This window comes from Oryctolagus cuniculus, chromosome 4 (genome assembly GCF_051225735.1).
Source record: "Oryctolagus cuniculus isolate XC-2025 breed Fujian yellow rabbit chromosome 4, ASM5122573v1, whole genome shotgun sequence".
NCBI classification, from domain to species: Eukaryota; Metazoa; Chordata; class Mammalia; order Lagomorpha; family Leporidae; genus Oryctolagus; species Oryctolagus cuniculus.
Genome location: NC_142870.1, coordinates 112,275,042 through 112,290,868, shown reverse-complemented (window position 1 = coordinate 112,290,868; position 15,827 = coordinate 112,275,042).

The following is a 15,827-nucleotide window of genomic DNA, read 5'->3' as shown; positions in this document are numbered from 1 at the left end:
TGTATGGTTCCAAATGCTTCCATTTACAAATACACTCTCATTTGTCACAGCCAGGGTAAGTAGTGGACCTACAGGTTGGTAAGTAAAGAAATAGTTCAGCCAAGTGACTATAATAGCTCAAGATCTTCCAGGTGGTACAGAAAGTTAGTTCCTCCAGGCCTGCCATGGGGAGCAGCAGGTTAATCCATTGCTTACAATGTTTATGTTCCAGATCAGAGCACCTGTTGGAGTTCTGGCTGCTCAGCTTCTGATCCAGCTCCCTGCTGATGCACCTGCAGAAGCCCCTGGAAGACTGTCCAAGTACTGGGCCCCTGAGACCCACGTGGGTAGAGATCTGGACTCCTTGCTTTGGTTTTGGCCATTTGGGGACAGTAAAGATCTGTTTCTGTCTCTCCTTCATTTCCATCATTCTGCCTTTCAAATAAATAAAATACTTTTTTTTATTAAGAAAAAGAAAGTTTTTCAGGAGGATTAGAATCCAGATCAGAATCCTGCTCTTTCTATCTTTTTCTCTGTAGAAACCAGATTCTCCTTCTACTTAAACAGGTTATAGTAACTGGGTGTATCTGATCTCTTCAAATGAAAACAAAATTTTAAAAGTAAAACCGCTCTGGATGTCCTAAACAGCACTCTGGCCTCAGAATCAGCCCTTAAGGCATGTGGATCTGGCTGAAAAGCCCATGAGAGTCTTTCCGGCATGGAAAGCCAAGACACTCTGGCAAAAAAAAAAAAAAAAAAAAACCACCACACACAACAAACAAACCTAAATGAAAGATCTCCACGAGTGAGATCCCAGTGGAAAGAACAGGACATCAAAGAAGGAGGTACCTTTCTCTGAAGGGAGGAGAGAACTTCCACTTTGACTATGACCTGGTCTAAATATCATCTGAGTTGGTGAACTCAAAAGGCTTCCATAGCCTTGGCAACTCATGACAAGAGCCTAGGGTGATTACTGATGCCATAAACAAGAGTCTCAATTTGTTAAGTCAACAACAGGAGTCACTGTGCACTTACTCCTCATGTAGGATCTCTGTCCTTAGTGTGCTGTACATTGTGATTTAATGCTATAACTAGTACTCAAACAGTATTTTTCACTTTGTGTTTCTATGTGGGTGCAAACTGTTGAAATCTTTACTTAATATATGCTAAACGGATCTTCTGTATATAAAGATAATTGAAAATGAATCTTGATGTGAATGGAATGGAAGAGGGAGCAGGAAAGGGGAGGGTTGTGGGTGGGAGGGAAGTTATGGGGGGGAGCCATTATAATCCATAAGCTGTACTTTGGAAATTTATATTCATTAAATAAAAGTGAAGGAAAAAAAAAAGTAAAACCGCTCTGAAGAGGCTTTGGAGTTTTGTTGTGTAAGTATTTTATACGCTTAGCTTTAATTGTAACTACCATGGTTTAAATTGACTTATTTCAGTTTGACTCTTAACAATTGAGGCTGGGAGGCCAGTGCTGTAGCCTAGGGGTAAGCCACCACCTGCAGTGCCAGCATCCCAGATGAGTGCTGGTTCAAGTCCTGCCTGCTCCACTAATAATCCAGCTCCCTGCAAATGGCCTAGGAAAGCAGCAGAAGATGGCCCAAGTGCTTGGGCCCCTGCACTCACGTGGGAGACCTGGATGGGACACCTGGCTCCTGACTTTGGATCGGTGCAGTTCCAGCCTTTGCAGCCATTTGGGGAGTGCGCCGGTAAATGAAGGATCTTTCTCCCTCCCCCCAACCCCTGCCCTGTAACTTTGCCTTTCAAATAAATGAATATATATTTTTTAAAAAAAGAGGAAAGGGCCGGCGCCAAGGCTCACTAGGCTTATCCTCCACCTGCAGCGCCGGCACCCCAGGATCTAGTCCCGGTTGGGGCGCCGGATTCTGTCCCGGTTGCTCCTCTTCCAGGCCAGCTCTCTGCTGTGGCCCGGGAAGGCAGTGGACGATGGCCCAAGTGCTTGGGCCCTGCACCCGCGTGGGAGACCAGGAGGAAGCACCTGGCTCCTGGCTTTGGATTGGCGCAGTGCGTGGCAGCCGTTTGGGGGGTGAACCAATGGAGGGAGGGCCTTTCTCTCTGTCTCTCTCTCTCTCACTGTCTAACTCTGCCTGTCAGAAAAAAAAAAAAAAAAGAGGAAAGGAAACTCAGCCTATATATGATGGGACAAATGTCTTCTTTAAAAAAATAAACTGAGGGGCTGGTGCTGTGGCGCAGTGGATTAACCCTCCACCTGCGGCACTGGTCTCCTATATGAGTGCTGGGTCTAGTCCCGGTTGCTCCTCTTCCTACCCATCTCTCTGCTGTGGCCTGGGAAAGCAGTGGACGTTGGCCCAAGCACTTGGGCCTCTGCACCCATGTGGGAGACCCGGAAGAAGCTCCTGGCTTCTGGCTTCGGATTCACTCAGCTCTGGCCGTTGTGGCCATTTGGGTAGTGACTCAGTGGATGGAAGACCTTTCTCTCTGTCTCTGCCTCTTACTGTCTGTAACTCTACCTCTCAAATAAATAAAATCTTTAAAAAAAAATAAATGGAGACTGGGTAATTATTAGAATCCTTTGAGAATTCTTCATGGCTAATAACTCCCTACTATCGTCAGTGTAAAACTTGCTGAATAAACTCTCCCTCCAGAAACACTGCTGAAAACCGCTCTGGAGGAAATTGAAACTCATGGTAACAATCCTGGCCTGTACTTGAACAGAAAATTGTCCTCACTATAAAGGAAAAGGAAATTGTACAGAAAAATTGGAAAAATTATTGCTCATATATTACACAGTATGCAGTATTTAGTTGCATCTCAGAATCTCTGAAAAATTCTCATGCTTCTTGAATATATGATTACTCATTTTAAACCTCTGATTCCAGACACCAAAGGTATTCTTTGCCTAAAGCTGCCAGCTGACTACAGAATATAATAAATGTATGCCATAAAGTGCAACTCAATATTTTAGTCATAAAATTTGAGAGAGCAAAAATTATTACCTGAACTTATCCGTTATTTCAAATTCAAGAAGGGTCTGCGGAAGTACATAAAATTACTAATGGCAATGTCTTCATAACATTACATTTCCAAGGTGAAGTATGCTGCCAGTTTCTTGAAAATATCAGTGCAGGGCTTTTGAGCTGCCAACATGGGGAAGCTATCCAGGGCCTATAAATTCAAATTACATAACATTGCCTTTGGGCAGGGATTGTAATATATGAGCTATTTATACTGTTCTTGAAAAGTCTTTTGTTATTTTTTTATTTTTGTTTCTTTACGATTTTAAACATAGTATTATGTAATTGTATTTCTATATGTCATATATTTAACAATGTATATATAACTGAAAATTGCAAATCCTGAGGCATTTCACTGATTTTTGTGTTTTAATTCTAAGGTAAGAAGAAGTTAAAAAAATGCTCAAAGTTTTATATTTGAAAATGTCTAAGATAACATTAGGGAGAGTTAGCATTCTCTCCAGCTTAAGTGAATTTGTCATTTTAATCAAATTTGCTCTTTTTCTTTTTCCTTTTTTTTGTTTAATATTTATTTGCAAGTTAGTGTTACAGAGAGGGAAAGACAAGCGAGATCTCCCATCCACTAACAGGAGCTTCATCTGGGTCTCCCACGTGGATGACAAGGGCCCCAAACACTTGGGCCATCTTGCTTTGCTTTCCCCAGGTCATTTGCAAAGAGCTGGATTGGAACTGGAGTAGCTGGGACAAGAACTGGAGTTCTAGGCTCTGGCTTAACCCACCACGCCACAATGCCACCCCCAAATCTGTTAATTTTCAAAATCAGAGAGTTGAGAGAAATAGGCGAAGTATAATTTGTGAAGACAGATAATTCTAAATAATGTTTAGGATCAGAGAGTAAATAATTTCCATTGCCAGAAGTTTTCCATATAGTTTTCTTTACTACAGATGGGAGTCATTTTTTTAACTTACAAGCAAAATCAACACTTAAGGTGATGCATGTTAAACAAATAAAATTTAAAATGGCTTTTCAGTATTAATAAACCACAGCGATAAAACTTTTCATGTGACAACTACAGAAATCAATGATCTTTTACTCTCCACCAGAACCTTTTTTCTTTACCTCTTTTCCTTTGTGCCAATTCACCCCTCTGCTGTCACCTAATTAGCACTGGCTTCATGCTTGCCACCTTTCCCTGACTTGCTCTGAGCAATGAGGCAAGGGAAGATATACATGAGCTATTCTGTCTTTTTGAGGCTTCTGTAAGCAGTGTTCTGAAACGCCTTTCTCACAAGCTTTTGCTAATGACCTGGGAGTAATTGTTAGCAGATTAACAAAGTAGGAAACAGGCCTGTGGCTGATGTCATAACTGAGTAATTGAGCCCCACTCCGCTCAACTTGTCATGGTGTTTTGCTTCTGTCGCTAAGCTGCCACATTTTCAACTGTTTAAGTGCCTAAAAAGGGCAAAGCAAAATGCAAATGATTACGTCTTATCTGCAAGCTGCTTTTCAATAAAAGAAAACTCACTGTCAACATCACCAATAAATACCTTGGAACACACACTATTTGAGAATGAGGGAAATGATGTAGAAGACCCTATTTGCCCAAGATGTAAAGAAAGAGGAACTGTAACCACGTTACAAGCAGACCATCCGGCATAGATTATACTCTTCTAAAATCCAAGGCAGCATCCAAAATCATTACAAATTTTTTTTTGCTTAATGTTTATTAAAGCTAGTATATACTACACACACATTAATTTTAGAAAGTTTAGTCTCTTTTAATGTATATGAACTAAAGAGTGAAGCAAACTTCCCAAATCTTCTATCGGCTCATTCAGAGACATCTGCTGAGCAGAGGCCAGGGGAACGGCCAGGAAAGCATGATGCTTTTAATGTCTCTGTCCAAAATTGTGTAGTTTATTGGATTCTTAGTTTATTGGTTTATCCATGAACATTTACAGAATTGCTATAATAATTTTAATATATTATATAATATATATTTGTAGTAATTTTTTATTTGTCATGAGATGAGATTGGTCATATTTAGGATGTGTACAATTCCAAGTCTTGGGTCAGAAATTCAACATTTAATTTTAGAACTACTCCTAAGGGAAATTATAATCTGCTTCATAAACATTCTTTATGCTATAGTTTCCAGGAATGTGATGAGTCCAACAAAAGGACTACCAATATTTTAACTTAGAAATGATGTAGACTAATTTTTAAATAAAATACTGGGGCTGGCGCTGTGGCATAGTGGGTAAAGCTGCCACCTGCAGTGCCAACATCCCATATGGGGCTGGTTCGAGTCCTGGCAGCTCCACTTCTGATCTGGCTCTCTGCTATGGCCTGGGAAAGCAATAGAAAATGGCCAAGTCCTTGGGCCAGTGCACCCATATGGGAGACCCAGAAGAAGCTCCTGGCTCCTGGCTTCAGATCGGCACAGCTCCAGCCAATGCGGCCATCTGGGGAGTGAACCAGTGGATGGAAGACCTCTCTCTCTCTCTACCTCTTCTTCTTTGTAACTCTGCATTTCAAAAAAAAAAATAAATAAATCTTTTAAAAAATTAAATAAATAAAAATAGTAAAAATCCAATTATCACATTTCAAATAAAAAAATGATAAGAAGTGAGGTATCATGGCCCAAATTAAAACTGTGAAATAGAAACATTTGTCTTGGATCACTATTCTCCTTCCCATACTCATCTGTAGTTCAACTCTTCAACTCCTGGTGTCAATATCTTAGAAATCCCATTTGGTTCTCTGGAGTCCTTCACTATGACTGTGTATCCTCCAGCCTCCCCTCCTAGCCACCCACATACATGAACACTGGACTTTCCTTCTTAGAAACAAAGGAGGCTGGTCCAAAATAATCCTCCCACAATCTTCCCTTCCTGTCATTTCCTTATCTTCAAGGAACCACTTAATCAAAGGAAAACCAACTGGATATATAAATTAATAGGAAGATATTAAAATGCATTATTAGCTTTTTATATCTCCCCAGCCTTTTATGGGAAAAAGTGTTACATCAAGGACTGAACTCTGATGCAGTCCTGGAGAGCCTGGTGAGCAGACGAGCAATAATTGTGGCTAGGACTCGACGTTTATACTATTTAGTCCCTGATTTTCCTGTTCAATTGTCAAGATGCTTGGGATTGTTTAAACCACGACTCAAGATGTGTAGTGTGTGGGAGCGGCAGTGTGATGTACACTTTAAGTGTACAAATATATAATATCAAATTATCAAATAACAATAATTATTATCTAATCCTGCCTAGTTCATAGAAAATCAACCCACAGTGCTCAACCCAAAACTTCAGACTTTGGTTGTTTTTTTTTTTTTCAAGATTTATTTTATTTATTTCAAAGACAGAGTTACAGAGAGAGGTAGAGACAGAGAGAGAGGTCTTCCATTCACTGGTTCACTCCCCAGATGGCTGCAGAGCCAGAGCTGTGCCATTCCGAAGCCAGGAGCCAGGAGCATCTTCTGGGTCTCCCACATGGGTGCAGGGGCCCAAGGACTTGGGCCATCTTCTACTGCTTTCCCAGGCCATAGCAGAGAGCTGGATCAGAAGAGGAGCAGCCAGAACTAGAACTGGCACCCATATGGGATGCTGGCACTTCAGGCCAGGGCTTTAACCCCACTGTGCCACAGCGCCGGCTCCAAGACTTTGGATATAACTAAATGCTGTAGCTGTTCTTTTCACTGTCCTCCTAAAATTGTCCATACATTTCAAAGAAACTACATCTGATTTTTTTAAAAAAAATTAAGCTACAGGGACCAGCATTGTGGCACAGCAGGCTAGGCAGCCACCTGTGAGGCTGGCATCACAAGCAGGTCCTGCCTGCTCCACTTCCAATCCAGCTCCCTGCTGATGGCCTAGGAAAATCAGCAGAAGATGTCCCCAGTGATTGGGCCCCTACACCTGAAAAAACCAGCCACATGGAATGATGTAGGCAGGCAGACAGGATAAATTTGATTAGATTTGTGAGCTGGAAGACCACATATTCACCCCGCCCCTGTGTGATCTCATCCCCCTACCTGACTCCACCTCTATGCCCACCTACCAATCAGGCTACATGACCACGCCCCTTTGGAAGTGGATGAAAGGCCTGGCCTTTTTTCTCCTAACTGCCCTGGATTCCTTGTTGCCCTTGGCTTCAGGGTGCATGGCCTTCTGGCCTCCTGCGCGCTCTGTCTTTGCTTCGCTGCTCCTGCTAAGCTGCTTGTGGCTGCTCATAACCGAACACTGGCTGCACATGGCTCTTGGTCTGCTCTCTGCTAGGTATGGACCCCAACTTAATTTCCGGACTTTTCTTTCTCCCTTAAAGCCCTCACTCTCCTATGCATTTCTCTCATTAAATAAAAAGCTTAAAAAAGCTGACCATGCTGCCTGGTCTATTTGAGCCAGTATTCAGAATTCTCTGAATTCATGGCAAGAACCCACACAGCTTACTAACTTTGGAAATATTGATAAGCAAAAATGGTTTCACACCCGTGCTGGAAACCTGGAGGAATTTCCTGGGGGCCCAGCCCCAGCGCCAGCCTCTGCAGCCATTTGGGGAGTGAATCAGCAAATCAAAAATCTCTGTCTCTCTGTAACTCTGCCTTTAAAATAAATAAATAAATCATATAAAAATAAAAATTAAGCTTCAACTATGTAATTAAAAATGAGTTTCCAATCATAATTATCAACAGAGCTTCTTTTATTGAGGGGATAAATTATGACTTCAAAACAAAGGGATTTTCCTGTGACACAGTCAAGTCTAATTCTTTCATGATAATTTACAGATCAGTGTTTTCAGTACACTCTTAAGTCTCGACTTTATTTTTTTAAGTATGTAATCTGTGCAAGGTATAATATGGAGACGGAAGTGCAAGGTGAGGGGTACGGTGATAAACAAACCAGGGATCCTTGCTGGGGAGCTTGCAGGTTTGGTACTGAAGTTGTTTAAAGGCTATACTAAGGCTCGTCATTGCTCAAGAAAGCAGCAGAACAGGTGATGTAACCAAGAAAAAAAAATCCTGGAGAAGGCAGTCTGAAAAGGCCTTTGGGGCAGATGGCTCAGTAGAGTCGGTTAATGTTGGTAGTCATAAAAATGATACATAGTCACCTTTAAACTTATAAATGTACTTTCATTGAATCTTGTTTCAATGTGGGGCAAAGATCTTGTCTTTGGGAATGAACCTGTTATGGGTTGGAACTCAGCTTTGCCTTTTAACCCTTAGATTGATTCACAAATTCCAGTTTTAGCTTCAGTGAGTGATGCATGTTAAGGTAATCTCAACGGAAAATATGTCTTGATTTGAAGGATTTTTTTTCTGATTCTTGTTTTTCACCTAGTTGACTACACTTTTCCTTTAAACTACTAGTCATTATAGAACATTTCCAAAGTACTCATCTTAATTTCCATAAAAACAACTCTGTTTTCATCCTCATATTTCTCAGTTTACATAATATTAGATTAAATTACATAACTAAAATAGCAAGTGTGATTGCATAAACAGTGTTTAGAACAAACCACTTGTCTCTAAGAAGCATTCAGTTCAGGAGGCATGTTCAGGCCTATTAGAGATTAGCTTATGTGCCAGGAATCTTCAGCCCTGCGTGTGGAGTGGGAGGGTGGGAAGGTACAAACAGGCTGATTTCTAGAGCTGGAGATCTCCCCTAATGCAATGCGTTGGTTAAATGGAGTTCAGTGCCTCTATCTAAGGCATTTAAAGCAGTTAAGTGACTAGTAGTCTAAAAGGAACAATTGGTAAATAAGAAAAGGTATATGAGAGAGAAACCAGGACACCAAAGGAATTGAGAAGAGAGTTCTTCAAGAGAAAGGGAAGTGTTACTGATAAGGCGACAGAGAGGACAGGTTAAAAAAAGGCAAAACAGGCCGGAGAATTAACAGATTAGAGAACGGAGTGGATTGCAGTAGGCTGAAGAATGAATGGATAAAATGTAAAGAAAGGGAGAAGTAGGTAAGGGTGTACCCTGTTTTTGATATGCTTGGCTGAGAAGGAAGAAACAATCAGGGTTTCCTTAAGGAAGATACTAGGTTGACAGAAAGTTTGATTTTGGGGTATTGTTTTGCTTTGGCTTTTAAGCTTTTTGAAAGGGAGCATGTAGAGAGGAATAGATTACAAACATAAAGTGCTACATTTAAATATCAATTCTAAGAAGGAAAGAAAGGTCTCCCTGTGTCATTAGAATGCTTGGACCATTTTAAAATCATTATTATTTTAATTTGAGGGACAGAGAAAGAATGATAACCAGACTTGTAGAGGGTTCCCTTCTGATGTTGCATTCCTCAAATGCCTTCGATAGCTGGGGCTGTGCTGGGGCCAGAGCTGAGATCAGGAACACAATTCTGGTCTTCTGGCAGAGACAGGAACCCAGCTACATCAGCCATGACAACTTCCTCCCAGGGTGTGCATTCATGGAAAGAAGAGGTCAGGAGCTAGATCTGAGGATGGAGCTCAGGCACTACCACATGAGATGCAGGTTTCTTAATTTTTAGGCTAGGCGGCCATTTCTGGACCACTATTCAGTATGATTTTCATTATGCTGGTCCCTATGGTTGACAACATTTAATTATGCATTTCAAAATAATTAATGGAGATGATGTTGAATGTTCCCTATACAAAGAAAAGCTAAATGTTTGAGGTGATGGATACACCAATAACCTTGATCTAAACATTGTGTGTTTTTTATATATTTATTAATTTATTTGAAAGGCAAGGTTACAGAGAGAGGGAGAGACAGAGACAGAGACAAAGACAGAGAGAAAGAGATCTTCCATTTGCTAGTTCACTCCCCAAATGGCCCAAACGGCCAGAGCTGGGCCAAATGGAAGCCAGGAGTCAGGAGTTTCTTCTGAGTTGCCCATGTAGGTGCAGAGGCCCAAGCACTTGGGCCACCTTCTGCTGCTTTCCCAGGTGGATTAGCAGGGAGCTGGAATAGAAATGGAGCAGTGGGGACTTGAATTAGCCCTGGCCCATATGGGATGCTCGTGCCACAGCCCTAATCACTGTATATTGTACACATGTCCTGAAATATCACTCTAAAGCCAGTGTTCTGACTCCTGTGAGCCAGCATCCCATAGGAGCTCCCATTGAGTCTTGGCTGCTCCACTCCCAAGCTTCGTTAACGAGCCTGCGAAAGCAGAAGATGATGCAAGTGTTTGGGTCCCTGCCACCCATGTGGGACTCAAATCTGTTTTTCATAAGCAGTGAGTGGACAGTGCACTGTATCAAAGAGGGCAGCAACCCCCAGGCCCGGGGCTACCCTACCTCACACACAGTCTCTCTCTTTTACCCATCATTGGTAATCAATTAAGTGCCCTTTCTCACACACCTCAGATGTCACTTAAACACCCATATCAGCAAGTGCCTCTGTTAGTCTTATCTAGCACTATGCCCCGTCCATGCTAAACACTGTACACATTTCATTGAGTGAGTGAATAAATTTGATACACAAGATGGACTGTATTTCCCATCCCTACCATATGTCAAAATTTTTTAAAAAAGAAATTCACAAGATAAATGTTAAAACGTCTGAAAGAAAAGAAAATAAAAACACTCCAGGAAAATATAGGATAATACAAAATTATAGTGTTCATGATCTAATTTTAAATGTAGTACAACTTTCTAAAAATAAAATCATTAGAAGAAAACAAAGGAAAACAAATCATAGATTAGACTACTTTAGAAAATTATTGCATTTCGAAAGCAATCCTGAAATTTTTTTTAAAGATTTATTTATTTGAAAGTCAGAGTTACACAGAGAGACGAGAGGCAGAAAGAGTGAGAGAGAGTGGTCTTCCATCCAATGGTTCACTCCCAAGATGGCCGCAATGGCCAGAGATGCGCCGATCCAAAGCCAGGAGCCAGGAGCTTCTTCCGGGTCTCCCACATGGGTGCAGGGGCTCAAGGACTTGGGCCATCTTTTACTGCTATCCTAGACCACAGCAGAGAGATGGATAGGAAGAGGAGCAGCTGGGACTAGCGCCCATATGGGATGCTCGCACTTCAGGCCAGGGCATTAACCTGTTGTGCTACAGCGCTGGCCCCCAGCAATCCTGAAATTTAAAAATATACATGTAGAGAAATTATGTGTGTATATTAAATATATTACAAAAAGTACATAGATTTGAAAAGTTTGAATTTATAACTTTACAAATATTAAAATATTAAAACACAAGATAATCAACAAAATTACAATGTTCACAAACAGATTATTCATAAAAAGAAACAGCCAGGGCTCTGGCATCGTCATGCCAACGCTTCTGACACCAGCATCCCATTTCAGGGGGGCGGGGTGTTTAAATCCTATCTGCTCTGCTTCTTTTTTTTTTTTTTTAAGATTTATTTATTTATTTGAAAGAATTACAGAGCAGCAGAGGCAGAGAGGGAAAGAGAGAGAGAGAGGTCTTCCGTCTGCTGGTTCACTCCCCAGATGGCTGCAATGGCCAGAGCTGCGCTGATCTGAAGTCAGGAGCCAGGAGCTTCCTCCGGGTCTCCCTCACGGTGCAAGGGCCCAAAGACTTGAGCCATCTTTTACTGCTTGCCCAAGCCATAGCAGAGAGCTGGACTAGAAATGGAGCAGCCAGGACTCGAACCAGTGCCCATATGGAATGCCAGAACTGCAGGTGGCAGTTTTACCCACTTCGCCATAGCACCGGCCCCTGCTCTGTTTCCTAACCAGCTTCTTGCCAATGTGCCTGAGAAGGCAGCAGAAGACAGCCCAAGTGTAGGACCTACCAACCATATTGTAGACCTGGACAGCATTCCTGGCTTCTGGCTTCAGCTTGGTCCAGTCTTAGCTGTTGCAGTTATCTGGGTAGTGAAGTAATAGATGGAAAATACCTCTTCCCCACCCCACCCTTTCTCCTTCCCTCTCTCTGACACTGTGCCTTTCAAACAAATGTTTTTTTAAAACAAGAAACTGCCAGGGCTGGCATTATGGTATAGAAGAGCTGCCACCTGTGAGTCCCTATGGTTCCTCTTCTGATCCAGCTCCCTACTAATGTGCCTGGGAAAGCAGCAGAAGATAACCCAGCTGCTGGGGCCCCTGCGCTCATGTGGGAGACTGGAAAGAAGTTGCTGGCTCCTGGCCCTGGCCTGAGCCAGCCTGGGTAGTTGCGGCCATCTGTGGAGTGAACCAGCAGATGGAAGATCTCTATCTCTCTCAGTCTCTCCTTCTCTCTCTGTAGCTCTGACTTCCAAATAGATAAATCTAAAAAAAAAGAAAAAAGAAAAAAAGAAAGAAAGAAAGAAACTACTGGAAAACATTGAGAAAGTATTCAATCTTTCAATCTCATTAGTAATCAAGAAATGAAACAATACTAACAATGTTTTATCACTAACAAAATGAGAGATGTTTTAAAGTTTATATTGATTGGCTTAATGTGGTTAAAAAAAGGAAAGATAAGCTGCAAAGGGAACTGTGAATTGATGCACATTTTCTGGAAAGCAAGTTGGCAAGACAAATGAAGCATTATAAAATATTCATGCACTTTGATTTAGTAATTTCCCTTCTAGGAATCTATCCTTAGGAAATGGATCAGGAGCTCAGAAAAACATTTTTACGCACAAAAATAATCGTTGCCATGACAGTTATTATAGAAAAAATAGAAACAACCTAAATTCTGAATTAGTGGGCAACATTTAAACAAATTCGATATGAAGAGTAGAATATTAAGCAGCTGTTAAAACTGGCTGTTCTAGCTTGGAATCCCCAGCAATGGACCCTGAAGAAAGGATTCCTGTGGAGAGGTTTGTTAGGAAGAATCCCTGTGAAAACCTAAACGAGCAGTGTCCATGAAAGTAACTCTGACTCAGTCTCCAGACGCCCTGGAGCAGTGCAGCTCAGCCCTCAGAGCTGGTCCTGTGAGATGCAAGAGAGCTGGAGTATTTTCATGCCGGCTCCATACAGCCCCTGACCAAGGGCTGGGCTGAGAAGAATAAATTCTCAGGAAATTCCTTGCCCTTGGTGTGGAAACAGCATTGCGGGCCTCACCAGCTTGCAGGTAGCCCTCCAAAGAAAAGTCACCAACAGTGGGACTGCTGACAGTGAGAGCAACAGGAATCCTGCTAGCTGGAAAATGGTAAAGGTATCCACGCAAATACAATCAGAACACTGATGTCGTCTGCTAACCAGGGGTTTCCAAAAAAGACTACGTATGATCATTACTAAGTGGGAAAGAAGACAAAAACAAGGCTCACAATACTAGCTAGGATACCAGACTTACACTGTAGCCTGAAATAACTCGCAAGATTGTACACAATATATGAAACAAGGGATTCCAACATTAGACACCGGGCGAAAATAATCACAGAGGAAAAGCAAACAAAAGAGACAAGCCTTGCTGTAATTCTAGCTTCTACAAAGGAAGGAGCGTCACAGAGAAGGGGGACTGCAGGTGGATCATGGCAGTCTCTCTAGTAGAAGAAATAAAGCTGAGAAATGGAAGAGGCATTTTATGTTTGGGGAAGCTAGGTGAGGGGTATATCATTTTCCCATGAGTCTAAAATTATTTAAAAGTAAAAAGATGTAAGAATCCAAATGAAAGCATCCAGCACGCTAACACAATGGAGAGATGGAGTGCTCATATTAATATCAGAAGAAGTAGATTTCACAGAATAGTACCAAGAATAATGAGGGTCATTTCATAGTAACACATGGGTCAATTTATGAAAAAGTCATAATAATCCTGAATGGTTGTGCTCCAAATAGCAGAATTTCTAAATACTTGAGGCAAAGACTAGAAGAGTGAGTAGAGAGAGACAAATGCACAATTATAGTTGGAGCTTCCAATGCTCTTCTCTCGGTACTCCATCAAACAAAGAGCCAGAAACCTGTAAGGATATAAAAGACCTGGGCTAGTGCTGTGGCTCACTAGGCTAATCCTCTGCCTTGCGGCGCCAGCACACCGGGTTCTAGTCCCGGTCAGGGAGTCGGATTCTGTCCCAGTTGCCCCTCTTCCAGGCCAGCTCTCTGCTATGGCCCGGGAGTGCAGTGGAGGATGGCCCAAGTCCTTGGGCCCTGCACCCACATGGGAGACCAGGAGAAGCACCTGGCTCCTGCCTTCGGATCAGCACGGTTCGCCAGTCGCAGCATGCTGGCCGCGGTGGCCATTGGAGGGTGAACCAACGGCAAAGGAAGACCCTTCTCTCTGTCTCTCTCTCTCACTGTCCACTCTGCCTGTCAAAAAAAAAAAAAAAAAAAAGAGACCTGGACAACATACCACCCACTGTGACCTAACATTTACAGAATACTCTGCCAACAACAGCTGAATGCATATTCTTGGGAAGTACATATGGGTCACTTAGGAAAATGGAACATTTACTGGGGCATAGAGGAGCTTCAGTAAATGTAAGCCATAATGAGTGTCTGAATTTGTAGGGCAACTGAAATGCTTGTATTCTGCAATCACATTGGAAAACAGTTTGGCAGTTTCTTAAAACATATTCCTGCTATATGCTCCAGCTATTCCTCAACTAAGTACTTAGACAATGAACTCATACATACACAGAAAGTCTGTACACCAATGTTTAGAGCAGTTTTATGTGTAATAGCAAAAACCTTGTAGTGATTCATCAAGTGGGTGGACAAATGTGATTGGCAAATCTACACAGTGAAATATTACATGGCAATGAAAAGGATGAGGAGATGGCATGTGGCCTGGTAGTTGGGATATTCACATCCCATTCTGGAGTCCCTGGGTTCAAGTCTCAATCCCAGTTTCCTACTAATGTGCACCCTGGAAGGCAGAAGATGATGGCTTGAGTAACAGTCACTGCCACACATGCTGAAGACTTGGATTGAGTTCCCAGCCCCTGGTTTCAGCCTTGCCCATTCTCAGTCTGTGCAAGCATTTGGGGAGTGAACTAGCACATTAGAAATCTCTGTGTATCTGTCTCTCTCTCTCTTTGCATCTCAGATAAATAGATATAAAAAATAAAAGAATAAACTATTGATTCACAAAATGACAGTGATGTATTTTTTTAAGATTTTATTTATTTATTTGACAGGTAAAATTACAGACAGTGGGAGGGAGAGACAGAGAGGTCTTCCATCCTCTGGTTCACTCCCCAAATGGCCACAACAGCAGGAATGGGGCCAATCTGAAGCCAGGATCCAGGAGCCTCCTTTGGGTCTCCCACATGGGTGCAGGGGGCCAAACTCGTGGACCATCCTCTACTGCTTTCCCAGGCTATCAACAGAGAGCTGGGTCTCAAGAGGAGAAGCCAGAATTAGAACCTGCACCCAGGCCAGCGCCGCGGCTCACTAGGCTAATCCTCCGCCTAGCGGCGCCGGCACACCGGGTTCTAGTCCCGGTCGGGGCACCGGATTCTGTCCCGGTTGCTCCTCTTCCAAGCCAGCTCTCTGCTGTGGCCTGGGAGTGCAGTGGAGGATGGCCCAAGAACTTGGGCCCTGCACCCCATGGGAGACCAGGAGAAGTACCTGGCTCCTGCCATCGGATCAGCGCGGTGCACCGGCTGCAGCGCACTGGCCGTGGCGGCCATTGGAGGGTGAACCAACGGCAAAAGAAGACCTTTCTCTCTGTCTCTCTCTCTCACTGTCCACTCTGCCTTAAAAAAAAAAAAAAAAAAAAAAAACCAGAACCTGCACCCATATGGGATGCTGGTGCTGCAGGCAGAGGATTAACCTACTGTGCCACAGCGCCAGCCCCAACATTGATGTATCCTAAAACAAGTATGCTCAATAACCAGTAACAAACAATATATAGTTTATGAAAGTCATTTTAACAAGTTTAGAGTTGGAAGGCTATTAAACAGAGCCATAAAACCTTTAATTTAGAACCTTCTTTCTGAGGTTGGTATAAAGAACAGATTTGAAACTAGCAAAACTAGAGAGAGAGAG